General features: G+C 27.2%; 1 protein-coding gene across 1 annotated transcript in view; it reads left to right on the top strand.

Annotated features, from left to right (window-relative positions):
• Positions 1 to 14250, top strand: part of LOC109604925 (balbiani ring protein 3) — a 37007-nt gene that overhangs the window by 823 nt on the left and 21934 nt on the right. Inside the window, exon 2 of the mRNA XM_020021481.2 lies at positions 4264 to 4767. The gene's annotated coding sequence lies outside the window, so the exon portion shown is untranslated. The remainder of the gene's footprint in view (positions 1 to 4263; positions 4768 to 14250) is intronic.

Genomic DNA, 14250 nt, shown 5'->3' with positions numbered 1-14250 from the left:
AAAAAACTTTCGAATTACCTAAACGATTTTCCTGTAAAAAAATGTATTTAGAAAATTCCACAAATAAAAAATAAAACAAAATAAGAAAAAAATAATGAACATAACTTAATTTGATTTTTTATTAATTCACTGCAATAATTATTTATCGCTTTTGAGAGTTGCATCAGTCAATAAGAGATACAAAAAAGCAAAATGGAGTGAAATCACTTTATTTGATAATAATTGTAAAATAAATGTCTAGAAAGTGAACGTTACATTAGCCGGGATGCAATATTTAATTGTTGTATACATTATTCTCTACTGTTTGCAATGAAATCACTTTATAAACACTATAATCCGAAGTAATTATTTGTGAAATAGTGGATAAACTAATTAAAACAGTATATGTTTTATGTATTGTATAAATTAACAATTGTTTGTTCGTAGTAAGTGGAGATTAAAATTTAATTTCATTTATGCGACGTTTAATTAATTTTGATATCCATTTCTGAAACAATGCTTTGAACAGTTTTAAATATATCACTTGTTTTATTCAACACAGGGATAGTAGTAAATCTCTTTTAACGTCATGTATTGTTATTTGAATGTGCACACGTTATCGAGGTTGTTAATTTAATTATAAACAACAACAAAAACGACCTAACTAATTATTGTAACGATCAAATTATTATAATTGTTATATTAGCGGCAAATTACGTTTCTTGGTTTTTTAGTTAGGTGCAACTGTTACGTTTGAAAATATGGTTTTACCATTACACCATCGAGAGCGATTTCTTCATTTCAAACGGTGCTTCGTTTTAACTAATAATATCGATCGATGACTGTAACGGATATGTATTTTTGGTCGTCTTTGCGGAGAAGTCGGTTTCGCAATACGAAAAGCCACGTTGATAATGGTGAATTCGTAGAAATTCACCCAATTCTGCGAACATCAGACATCAATGATGAATGCACTGTGAATTCTCTTATGCAACGGAGTTGCACAACAGATTCCGCTATAAGTAACATTTTACCCGTAGCCAAATTAATTATACTAATTTTGCAATAATTACGAGTAATTTGTTTCCAATTCTTTACACTTTCCTAGTTTTATCATTGTCGGTTTCTCATAATTCAATGGTAAAACAATTACGGGGAACAAATTAGAATTCGTTTTCGGGTTGCGAACAAACACCGGTCGCAGTCAAACGAACGGTTAATTATTTAACCAGCTCCGTATTTGTGCAACGAGGAAGATCAAAAAGTGCAGTCCGGTGACGTTTTTTTTTCTTTAAACTATCCAGCGAACGCATTTTGCGTCCGTAGAAAGCTTAATTACGGGCTTTCTATCGAGATATTAAAATGCAAATGGGGCCCAACGTAAAAGAACACACAATGGCCATAAATGATATAAGGTTAACGCTTTTTTCTTTTTTCATTTGACGGTTTACAATAGTAGGTAAACGTTAATTATTCGTCCGAACGAACGAACGAGGCTGTTCGAGTAGATGTTTTACGAGATAAAGTTTCCATTTGTTTAACGCTTTGTTGTTGTCAGATATTGAGATTGGTGCGGAACGGCTTCGTACAATTTTTCGTTAAATATCACCCGGGTATAAATTATTAATAACTGTTTAATTAATGGCAACAGATATGTGTACATGTTCTTAATTTAGATGTCGATAAACATCACACTAAAAGAAGCATATTGAATATTGCCACCAGTTAAATATTATGGTATGGTAATAAATTAGTTATTACTCATATAAAATTGGATAAAAGGAAAAGTAATAAAATTATTAACGTTAACTTTAAATAAAGAAGTGACTGATAAAGCCAAGACATAAACGTAAAGTGGAAGTACTTTTTATTTTCCTTGTTTATTAAATAAGGTAGATGACTAAAATTAATTAACAATAAGAAAATTAATATTTGGTCACTTAAAAACCTTGAGAAACGTACATTTAAGCAAGACAATATAAACTCATGAACTATTTAAGTTTTATTGATTTAAAAAACACCCAGTCACATTGAAAATTGAAATGATTTTTATTTTTCATATTCCTTAATAAAGAGGAAAAATACAATAGATGTAACTAATTCTTAATATATGTATGTATTAGTTTATTATTATTATTATTACTATTATTATTATTATTTATATATATATATATGTATATATATATATATATATATATATATATATATATTTATTTGTTTGTTTGTTTATTTATTTATTTATTTATTTATTTGAGGATTAATAATTTTATGTATTGATTATAAGGAAATTAATATTATTTGACAATTTAAATAATTGAACTGTAAATTTAAATTTAAACTAAGCCTATATAAAAATTATGAACTATTCAATTTTTATTAATTTAGGCACCTAGGTTGTTGTTGTGTTGTATGTTGTTTTTAGATTAGGAGGATGACTAAAAATATAATGGACAAAATTAATTGATAATTATATATATATATATATATATATATATATATATATATATATTAATTTAATAAAAATTAATAATATATGGGAATTAAAAAAATAAAGAAGCTGTAAATTTAGATTTAAACAAGTCAGTATAAAACTGTTGAAAACTTTAGTTTTTATTTATATATTTATCCCTCAGTCACATTTACAATAGAAATATTTTTTTACTTAATTTATTGTTTATATCAATATAAAAAAATTAATAATATCTGGTAATTTAAATCGCCAATTTGTTCTGCTATAAATTTAGACTTAATAAAAATTTTGTACACTATAGTCACATTTAAATTTAATTTTTTTTTTATTTTTCTTATTTTCTATCAAAAAGAATGACTACAGATATATTGGACAACAATTAATAATATTTGGGAATTTAAATAATTGGATAAACTGCAAATTTAAATTTGAACAAGTCAGTATAAAAATTATGTTCCATTTTGTTTCTATCGTTTTAATTATCATCTAGTCATATTTAAAATATTTTTTATTTCCCTTATTTTTTAAACAAGAGAAATTACTAAAAATAAATAATAATATTTATGAACCATTTACTTTTTATTAATTTAATTGTTGCCCAGTTAAATTAAAGTATTTTATATATTTCTCTATTTTTAAACAAGAAGGGTGACTAAAAACATGATGGGTAAAATTAATTGTTAATTATATGTACTTAATATAAAGAAATCAACAATATTTGGGAATTTAAATAATTAGATAAACTGTAAATTCAAATTTAAACAATTAAATATAAAAATTATGAACCACTTAGTTTTATTGATTTAATTATGGCCCAGTCACATTTAAAATTACAGTATTTTTTATTTTCCTTATTTTTTTAGATAAAAAGGGTAACTAAATATATGATGGATAAAATTAATTGTTAATTATATGTATTAATTATAAAGAAATTTATATTTGAACAATTTAATATAAAATTATGAACCATTTAGTTTTTATTAATTTTATTATTGCCCAGTCACATTTAAAATTGTAGTTTTTGTTTTCCTTATTTTTTAGACAATTTAATTAGGTAAGATGATAAAAGATATAAAATACAATAAAAATTAATTGTTAACTATAAAGAACTTGAAAATGTTATAAATAAAACAAAAATTGTAAACTGAAAAGTGTACAAAAATAATAAAAACCTGTAAAACAGTAAATTTAGATTTTATCCAGTGAATATAAAAATCATCAATTTTGTTCATATTCCTTTAATGATCACATCGCTAGATTTAAAATTGAATTGGTTTTAATTTTTCTAATTCTCTAAATAAGGAGGATGACTAAAAATCTAACGGATAAAATTATTAGTTAATGGTATTAGTTAATTATAAGAAATTTAATAAAACTTTGACCAACTGTACATTTAGATTTAATCAATCCGGTATAAAAACCATGAATTATTTAGTTTATATCGATTTAATTATCACCCAGCCACATTTAAAATCGATTACACATAAATAAATAAATGAGTACCACCACTAAAATCAATCAATTTATAAAATTAGAATCGTCCACATAAAGAACACGGTTTTCTCGAATATCAAAGCGCGATTGGCAAATTGGCCACGTCAAATTAACCAGAAGAAAAACTAAATAATTAAGTTAATTGAACGTATCAACGGAAATTGATTGATCGACATAACAATTTGGCGCAGGATTATAATTGCAATGGCCCGACGGATTTTGATGTCAGCTGGTTTATAACCGGAGTGTCAGGAAATGATTTTTTGAAAGTTCGATATTTAATTTCGAGAGTTAACCGAAACCGTTTTTTTTTTTTTCAGGTACGAACAAACAAATTAACCGATAAGACCGATCAACAGATCGACGTACGACCATCGGTGGGCGACGGTGTCAAGATGGTTTTTCGGCAGGAGACGAGGACTCCCGGATGCTCAAGACGCGTCACCTGGTTACACGGACCTGACGTCACGCGGATCGGCTCTCACCCAGAGAGTCGGGGAATGCCTCTTTCGAAAGTCGGTCAGTGTGCCCCGCAAAAGCCGCACTGGGTATTCTCGTCTTGCGGGCGAAGCGCCGCCGAGCCAGTCGGTCCAGAGACGTCGACGTTCGCGGTTTACGAACGCACACGCTTTCACATCACGACCGAGCGGTCCGTTCCTACGCGCCAGTGCGCCAGGTGTTGCGGTGACTTATTATTATTATTATTATTAGAAGTAATTTTTTAAGCGACTGTCAGTGGTTCCCTTTTATTATTACTATTTAATTTGTTCGACGGTGACGGGGATTATTTTATTTTTTTGCTGAACCGGTGGAGTACGATTTTTGTGAGTATTTTATTTTATTTTTTTTTTTTAGGTTTTTAGGATATTTTAACGGAATGGGAATCGAGGGCAATTTCTAAAATTGCGTGGTGTTATGATTCATAAAGTTCATTATCGGTTTCCATTTATCTATCTATGTTCGATGATTGCTGCTACTAAAATTGTGAAATTAGATTTTAGTTTCGGGCTAAATTACTAGTGTGACATTTGTAACTAGAAAAACTTTTCCATAAAGTTAGTACTTGTGTTAAAACTAGGCGGCACTATATTTTATATTACATATTAAATTTTTTTATTTATTATTAATATTATAAGTAATTTTCCAAAAATTAAATTAAAAATTATTATGCATAAAATTATGATGTATACTTTTTATCAAAATTAGTATAATTTATAATGTAAATTACGAATATATAAAATTTTAATGCTAAATTTATCTAAATATTATGATTTTTAATTATTTTATTATTTTAATATTAATCAATGAATATTTTATTCTGTTATTTACACAAAAACTTGTCAAAACCTGTACTCGACCACAATATTTGTCATTTTTATATTATATATTGTTATTATCACATAAAAATTATTTTTTTATGAACTAAACATGAAAAATATCTTTAGTTTATTTCCTGACAAATTATTATGTATTTTAGTGATTAAATATGAAAAAATATATTTAAATTAAATAAATAATAAAATATAATAATATAAATTAATTCAAATTTTATAATTTTTTTTTTTTCAATATTATTTCTATTATTAATTTGTGTGTAATTATTGTAATTTTCTAAATATGTATGTTAAATAAGCAAAAAATATTAAATAGTGAACTATATACAGTTTTTACCGCAATTAATAAAATTTAAACTTTTGGTATTACATATCTCTTTGTCATTTAATCTTTCTAAAGGCTCCCAAAGTATGTAGTAATTTTTTTAATATACAACAAATTTTTGCCGCAATTAATAAAATTTAAAAACTAAAACTTTGGAACTTAATTTACTTAAATGTATGTTTTTAATATTATTTCATTTATTATTTTTACACTAAAATTTTAAATATTATTAAAATATTTATTATATTTTTTATTGAACAGAATCTTGACATAATTAGCATTTTTAATATAAGAAATTTTATTAATTGTATGATATTATTTAAACAAAAATTAGACAAAGTTTATAACTTTAGTATTTAGGAGATTTTTGGTGTTAGGTATTTTTTCATCATTTAATCTTTCTAAAGAATTCCAAAATGTGTGTCATTTTTTAAATAATTATATTAAATTTAAACAGTAATAAATTAATTAAGTTATTTTTGCCGCAATTAATAAAATTTAGAAATTAATACTTTGATAGTTAATTTTCTTAAATAAGTTTTTAATATTACTTCATTCAATATAACTGTACTAGTTCTAAATCTTGACAAAACAAAGGATAATATTGAAATAAATAATTTAATGAACTATATATATATATATATATATATATATATATATATATATATATATATATATATTTAACATAAAATTATTAAAATTTATAAATTAGAAATTACGTAAATATGTATTTCTAATATAACTTAAATTATTAATTTTATATTATTTATATTGACATAATTAACATTTTTAATATAAGAAGTCAATAATAATAACAAAACTAATAAATTAAAAATTTAATAATATATTTACTTATTATAGCTAATTTTTAAAATCTTAAATATTTTAACTCCTTTATTTAATTGAACTGTTAAAATATTAATTTACTATTGTTTATTATATATAGTTTTTAAAAAATTAATAAAACTAATAAATTAAAAATTTAGTAGTATATTTACCTAGATTTATAGTTGTGACCATTATTACAGCAACTTTTTAAAATATTTTAGCCATAACTCTTTTAATTTTATTTATTGTTTGCATTCCTTTAAGTTAAATAAGAGTTTAGTTATAAACGAGATCCCCAATATTTTCTATAAGGATTAATATATAGAGATGGGACAATACAAAAAATCATTGCTTTGGTCTTTTAACAAATATTTATTAAGAGCATATTTCTTCAATGTATGGAAGCAACTTGTTATTTAATATATCCTCGTACATAAATCAGTCTAAAGGGACCTACGCCAGAAAAATTGAAGCATCCCCATAGCATAATTGAACCGCCACAAAGTTTCACTGTGGGTATAACAAACATTTTGTGTAGTTTTCACCCTGTAAGATGTTTATTATAAGCAGAATCATTCATTTAATATAAATTAAATTTAGACTCGTCACTAAAAACAACTCATTCCCACTCCTCTGTGATCCAGTGAAGTCAAAATTGGACTTTCACATTATTAGTAGAAACCAAGATTTTTCTTGTAAACTAACCCCCGTCCTCCAACCATCTTCTCACAGTCCTTGGACTAACAGCAAGTCCCATTCACTCCAGGTTGGCTTTAATTTCAGTTGACCACATGATTAGATTGTTTTCTTACGTACTACTTATTTAGTTATCGATTTTCTTTCAAGTTTTTCGAACTCGAACAAATTGGTCAGTTTCTCTAAATTTTTTAATAATACAGGAAACGATTGACTTATTTAGCCGTTAACTCCTTATTTCTCTCGGTCTTGATAACGCTGAATTATAATTTTTCTTGCAGTTTCACTTCGACCAATGATTAAATAATTATTATAAACAAAAAAACGCTAGCAAATAATCGATTTAATTTCTCAGAGAGCAATGAAAAACCGTAAAATAGATTTGCTATAATTTTTTCCATTTAAAAATAAAAAAGTACAGAAAGAATAAAATTAGATTTACCAGTTGTAGTACTCTTTAAACAAAATATATTCATGCTAAAACAAAATTAAAATAAAAATAAATGATATTAATATTGTAATAAGGGTATTTATTATTTTCCAGATTTTTTTTAATAATATTGCATTGAATTCCTTAAATATATTTCTCAAGTTTCTAAATTTTAATCTCTAATTATTCTATAAGCAACAGAATAAACTGTTCTATATAAATGTATTATTGCTTAATTAAATTTTGTAATAGAATACAAATTATAGTTATTATGAAAATTATTTCTTTTAGCTTTTCATTTTTATAATAGTTATTTTTTATCTTTATAACATTTATTATGAAAATTAACGAACATAATCGAAATGTTATTTTGTTCCTTAATCTACATATATTTTTTTTAATCTTAAAAAATACAGAAATATTTATTTTATTTTTAGTAATAGATATATTTTTTTATGGAAAATATTTTATTGCTAATAAATAATAATTTTTTTTATGTAATTTTGTTATTTTTAATTACATTTTTTATGCATTTCAATTTCCTTATTTCCTCTATAACCGCAATTTCCTAGTTTACACTAATTAAAAAAAAAATCAATTGTAAAAAGAAACAATCTTTCTTCTCTCTTCTTTTCTTTTCATAAACTAACTGTTAATTGTACCAAAAAATTGTCATGGAACAATTTGGAATGCAAGTACCTATTTTTAATTAAATAATAAATTGCTTGCAAATATGGAAATAATATGTATTTAATAAATTGTATTAAAATATCTTACCAATAGTATATCACCAATTAATCTGATTAACTATCTCCGACACCGTAAAAATTATTAACCGGTTTGACAATTTTAACATTCTCGATCTCATTTACTAAATAACGAACTTTCCCGCCAATTATAACCAGTAAATCAGAACGAGCATGGCAAACATTCAAAATATGCGCATTAAAAACACATCGTGAAATAGCTCAAGAATATATTTATTCATAGAAATTTGTAAAATAGTAATTATATATTTATAAAAAATTCAATAAATCATCATATTCAATCAGATTCGGTCTCAGCCGATGGACTGCGACGTATGTAAAATCTTCTTGAGCGACTCTCAATGTCAGTGTCACGTTTGTAGGCTATGTATAAAATTCTGCCTTCAATGTATAACGGCAATGACAAATGCATGTTTCGGTTCATGTTGTTCTTGCTCAGTTCGTCCACCCATTTGTTTCGTTTCTGCTCGCAGCCGCGTCCGTTCATCCTGCCTCTCATCTCCAATCTGGACCGCATCCGCTTCCGCAACTCGTTCAGATTGTCGTCCAGCTGCTTCTTCTTGATGTGGTTCTCGGTCATGGTGCGGGGCGACGGGACGCTCTGCACGACCTGCTCGCTCTGCGCCTTCTTCGCGGCCTGCACCGCCTCCTTGAGTTCGGCGGCCCTCTTGTCCCACGCCGCGATGTCCTTGTGCAGGAGCTTCATGCGTCTGTCCAGGCTCTTGTTGCGCTTCATGATCAGCTTCTCGGTGTCCGACAGCGTTTTGTTGAGCTTCCTGGCGGAGCCGAATATGATCTCCCATTCCTCCAGCTTCGACTTGACCCAGTCGACCTGTCGTTTGGCGTCTTTGAATTGTTCGTTCATCGTATGCAAGAAGTCCCTGTGCGTGTTGCACTCGTCGAGCGCTTCCTTCTTACCCAACTGTATGTCCTCGAACTTCATTTTGTCTGTGTAAATTGAAATCTTTAGGAAAATGTTTTGCGATAGACGCGGCAGTTTGTTTGGAAGATTTTGACAATTTTTTGACTTGTTTACACGCAACCGTGGTGATATGTAGCGATTGTTTTTTTTTCGATTCGCACTTGCCACTATGTTATTTTTACCTTGATCAGTTAATGTTCTAGAACATTTATTGTTAATGTATTCCGCACAATGCTATAATAATGTTCGATATTAAAAATAGCGAATGAAAACACTTTCCTTCTGTGTTTCAAGTCGTGCGATTGTAAATTATATCGAATGAAAGTTAATAATTGACACGACACATTAATTCTTTTTTTATACAAGGTACCTTATCTTTCATTTCTTTCATACACATAATATATTGCTTTTCATTAAAATAGAATCATTTGTTTTATCTTTATTCCTTTCTAAACTTAGTTTCTTCCTCAGTGAACTACAACGTTTGATTCATAAAAAAACAATAATATTAAAGCGATAATTTAAATTAGGTTTCGTTACTTTAGGTTAGTTTCACTTGGCTAAGTTAGGTTAGATTAGGATAGGTTAGGAATATTTTGAAAGATAAAAAAATAACATCACCAAATTTATCAAATATATAGAATGGACATAAAGTTTCTATAATGGCTGACACAGAAATTGGTAAAATATAGAATATAATATAAACTCTTTCCTTTCATGCTAAATTTATAGACTTCTTTTTAGTCCCTTGTGTTTGTTTTGAAAAAATCTTTAAGAGATTTTCAGCAAATTTCTAAAGTATATAGAAAACCCTTTTTTTTCATGTTAAGTTTATCGACTTCTGTTCAGCCTATCTTGTATTATTTTGAAAAAATAAAATTTTTAAAGATAATAAATAACATAACCAAGTTTATAGAGGGGTCATTAGTCTCCACAATGGCTGATATAAAAAGGCGTAAAATATAGAAGATCAAAGAAAATTCTTTCTTTTGATGCTCAAGTTTATCGATTTCAGTTTAGTCAAACTGAAGTCATAGAATTTTACCTTTTTTAATGTTTAACGTGTTACCACGACTATATTTTATGAGATATCTCAAGAAGATAATAAAAATTGTGGCAAATGTTTTCATGATAAATAATCAAATGTCTTAAATGCATGAATTTATCAATTCAAATAAGATAAATTGATTTTTCAGATGAGTTATCTTAGAAACTTAATATTTCCCATGTTTTTTTAGAGCTATTTTTAATAAAAGTTTTTTACACGTAAATAATTTTTATACTATTATTTTTATTATTTACTAAACATATATGCCTAATATTCGGTGTGTTTGTATTCCGCTTTTACAAAAAACCCTTTGAAACGTAATAAATGGGGAATGTCTCATTTATTAATTTTTGTTTTTATATTGTTCTGCGTATTTTATACATTTACCTTTTGTTCAATTTATTTTTATTTTAATATATTCATTTTATGCTTGTTTTGCCAATCAATACCAATTGCAATATACATAAAAAAAAAGATTTTTGATAAATTTATTTTATTTATAATATTTTATATATTGCTACAACCATATTCAAGTAATATTTAAACTAGATGATGTCATAGTTTTGAAAAATAAGTAAATTTTGTAATATATACTAAAATTATTATTGAATTGTACCAAATAAGTTTGTGAGTCAAAGAAAAATCACATATTACACAGGTTTAAGACAAAAAACTTTATCGAAATCGAAAAAAACAAGTAAACTAAATTGAAGTAATTAGGGCGCATTCACCAATTTTAAAACGTGATAAGGAAAATAATTCGTTTCGCCTTGGCAAAACCTTTTCGTGGTTTCTCCGACATCCTTAGATTAGTGAGTCATATTGTTTTTATAGCAGTTTATTATTAGCAATTTAAAATTATCGACAAATTAAATATCTCATTTTCCATGGTCATAGAATGAATATTTAGAAAATGCACGACTATTAAGTCCAATTCTAGAACGTACTTGTTGTAAATGATAAAAATAATTGTACACAATTATCAAGCGGGGAAAATTAAATATCAGCATTTTAATTAATAATAAATAGGTTGGTTTTTTGCTCACTTTTACAAGTCAATGATTTGTTTATTATTTTTTTTATTATTATTATTTCTTTTGCTATTTCATTGAATTTTGCCACAACGGTGTAACTATGGAAACATCGAAAATTCAGGTCACTATTAAAAAAAAAGTAGAAAAAATTATCACATACTAAAAGAGCGAGCAATCACTTTATTAATTTCGTAAATCAGCCCAGTCTGAAGTTATTATTGAGTTTTAAATATAAACCGTATCGGATGTAATCGATATTGCTCTAGTTCGGGGACATAACTGTGTCAACTAAACATTGCCTATACAAAAGAAAAGAAAATTGAAATCAAAATATGAACGCCGACACCGTTTGAATACAAATCATTCGCATAAATATAAATAGCCTCATTGTTTGCCTTGATACATAAAATGAGCAACAATTTTTCATTACATGTGTTATGTGATGATTTTTTTAATAGTTTATTTTTATTACGGTGACATAACGATAAAACTTACGGGGACATAATATTAACCCGGGCTTAAAGGATGAATAAATAATGTTAATTGGCTGTCAGGTGTCAGTCCGTAATGGCCAAACTTAAAATCCGGGCGGCGCTGCTTTTAATTTACTTATGACGCATAATGGATTAGGGGGGTACTTAAAACCCGATGGGAAATGTTCATTGGTATGGGTTGTTTGAATAATGCTTAGTTTGTTTGACAACACACATTCGACGTTTACGTGTAAACATTAAATGCCGATCATAACGTCAGTTTAACGTGAACGTTTGAACGTTTAATGTGGGATAATATTTGGTTTATTATCATATTTAATACTGGGTTAGTGATGGGTTTTGTCAGCAGAAGCGTATCACGGGGCGAACTAATTGCTTACAAGTTGACCAGATTGAATTATTAAAGGTTTAACATGACAATGGCCAATATAAAAGCGTATAATGGGTCGTTGAAAAATAGTTAAATTAAACCGACCATATCATTTGTCATTCTAATTGTAGCTCCTATTGGTTAACAAAAGGTTACTGACCAGGCACTAATTCTTAAATTGTCTTAGCCGGCAACCTGGCATCTTCTGTTATGTAATTTTACTGAGTATTTCTTAATTGTTTCCCATCTCGTTTATAATTAATTAATGCAAAAACTCTTTTTATTTACACTCATTTTTGTTTAGGTGGGTGAGAAAAATTAATTAAGAAAGTTTATCATAAAAAAACTATATTTGTTTATAATAATATTTGACTATTGTTGAGCAACCTGCAAATTTTGCTGAATAGATGGAAATAGCAAACATTTATTGCTGAAAAATCGCTTGTTTATACAAATATCTCTCTGGAGGAAATCTTGAAATATGATTTTTCAAAAGCCTCTTTTGTTTATAATAATATTTGCCTGCATGGGAAACAAAACCATAAACAGAAATTTTATAAAATTATTATTGAATAACCTGAATATATTTCTGGATGAGTGAGAAATCTAATGATGGTAGTAATCTTAAAAATTTATTGCTGAAATATCTTCTTTTGTTTATAGAAATATTTCTCTGGATGGATGACAAAACTGAACGAGGAAATCTTAAAATATGTCTTCTCATAAACCTTTTTTGTTAATAATAATATTTGTCTGGAAGGACGACAAAACCATGAGCAGAAATTTTACAAAATTATTGTTGAATAATCTGAATATTTTTCTGGATGAATGAGTAATCTAATAGTTGTAGTAATCTTAAAAATTTATTGCCAAAATATCTTCTCTTGTTTATAGAAATATCTCTCTGGATGGATGACAAAACTGAACGAGAAAATCTTAAAATATGTCTTCTCATAAGCCTTTTTTATTAATAATAATATTTGTATGGAAGGACGACAAAACTATGAGCAGTAATTTTAGAAAATTATTGTTGAATAACCTGAACATTTTTCTGGATAGATGAGAAATCTAAGACTGGTAGAAATCTTAAAAATTTATTGCTGAAATACCTCTTTTTCAATTATAAAAATATCTCTTCTGGATGCATGAAAACTGAACGAAGAAATCTTAAAATATGTCTTCTCATAAGCCTTTTTTGTTTACAATAATATTTCTCTAGAAGGACAATAAAACCATGAGCAGAAATTTGACAAAATTATTATTGAATAACCCGAATATTTTTCTGGAGGGACAAGAAATGCAAGAGTTGTAGTATTCTTAAACATTTATTGCTGCAAATCTTATTTTTGTTTAGACATGTATCTACCTGGATAGATGACAAAACTGAGCAAGGAAAACTTATATAAGTCACTTAAATCAGTAGACAACCTATTTTTGTATACTCTAATATTTATCTGTGTGACTGACAAAACTGAGCCAAGAAATTTATTACTAAATAATCTCCTTTTGTTTATACTATTGTAATATTCACTTGCCTGGAGAAATAATCTTAAAAGTTTATTACCGAAAACCCCATTTTTGTTCGTTCTAATATTTGTCTGGCGGGACGACAAAAGTGAACGAGCAAATCTTAAAAATTCATCGCCGAAAGCCCAACTTCCGTTCGTACTAATATTTGCGTGGCTGGCTGGCGGAAATCTTAAAAACGACGTTTAATAATTAAATTACAGTTGTCGGTGCTTAAAGCTCACCGTTAGATTACGGCAACGGAGTCTGTTTAACATCTAAAAAAAATTAAATTCCACTTTAATAACCACAATGGAAAACTAGGACAATAATTAGCGTAATGTTCATTAAACTGCTGCATTAGCAATGCAGGATTATAAATTAAATTCATAATGTTCTGTATAACAGAAAAATTGGGGACAAATCATGAGAATGGTGTTTAATTGTACAGTTAGGTCGTATTTATTGGTCATTGCGGACGTAGTCAACCTAATATTCTTGTATTTGCACAATGACTTGCTGAACAGTACTTGTTCTCCTACGTTTTGATGTT

This window comes from Aethina tumida, chromosome 1, assembly GCF_024364675.1.
Source record: "Aethina tumida isolate Nest 87 chromosome 1, icAetTumi1.1, whole genome shotgun sequence".
In the NCBI taxonomy this organism is placed as follows: Eukaryota; Metazoa; Arthropoda; class Insecta; order Coleoptera; family Nitidulidae; genus Aethina; species Aethina tumida.
This window is presented reverse-complemented; position numbering and strand designations above follow the sequence as displayed.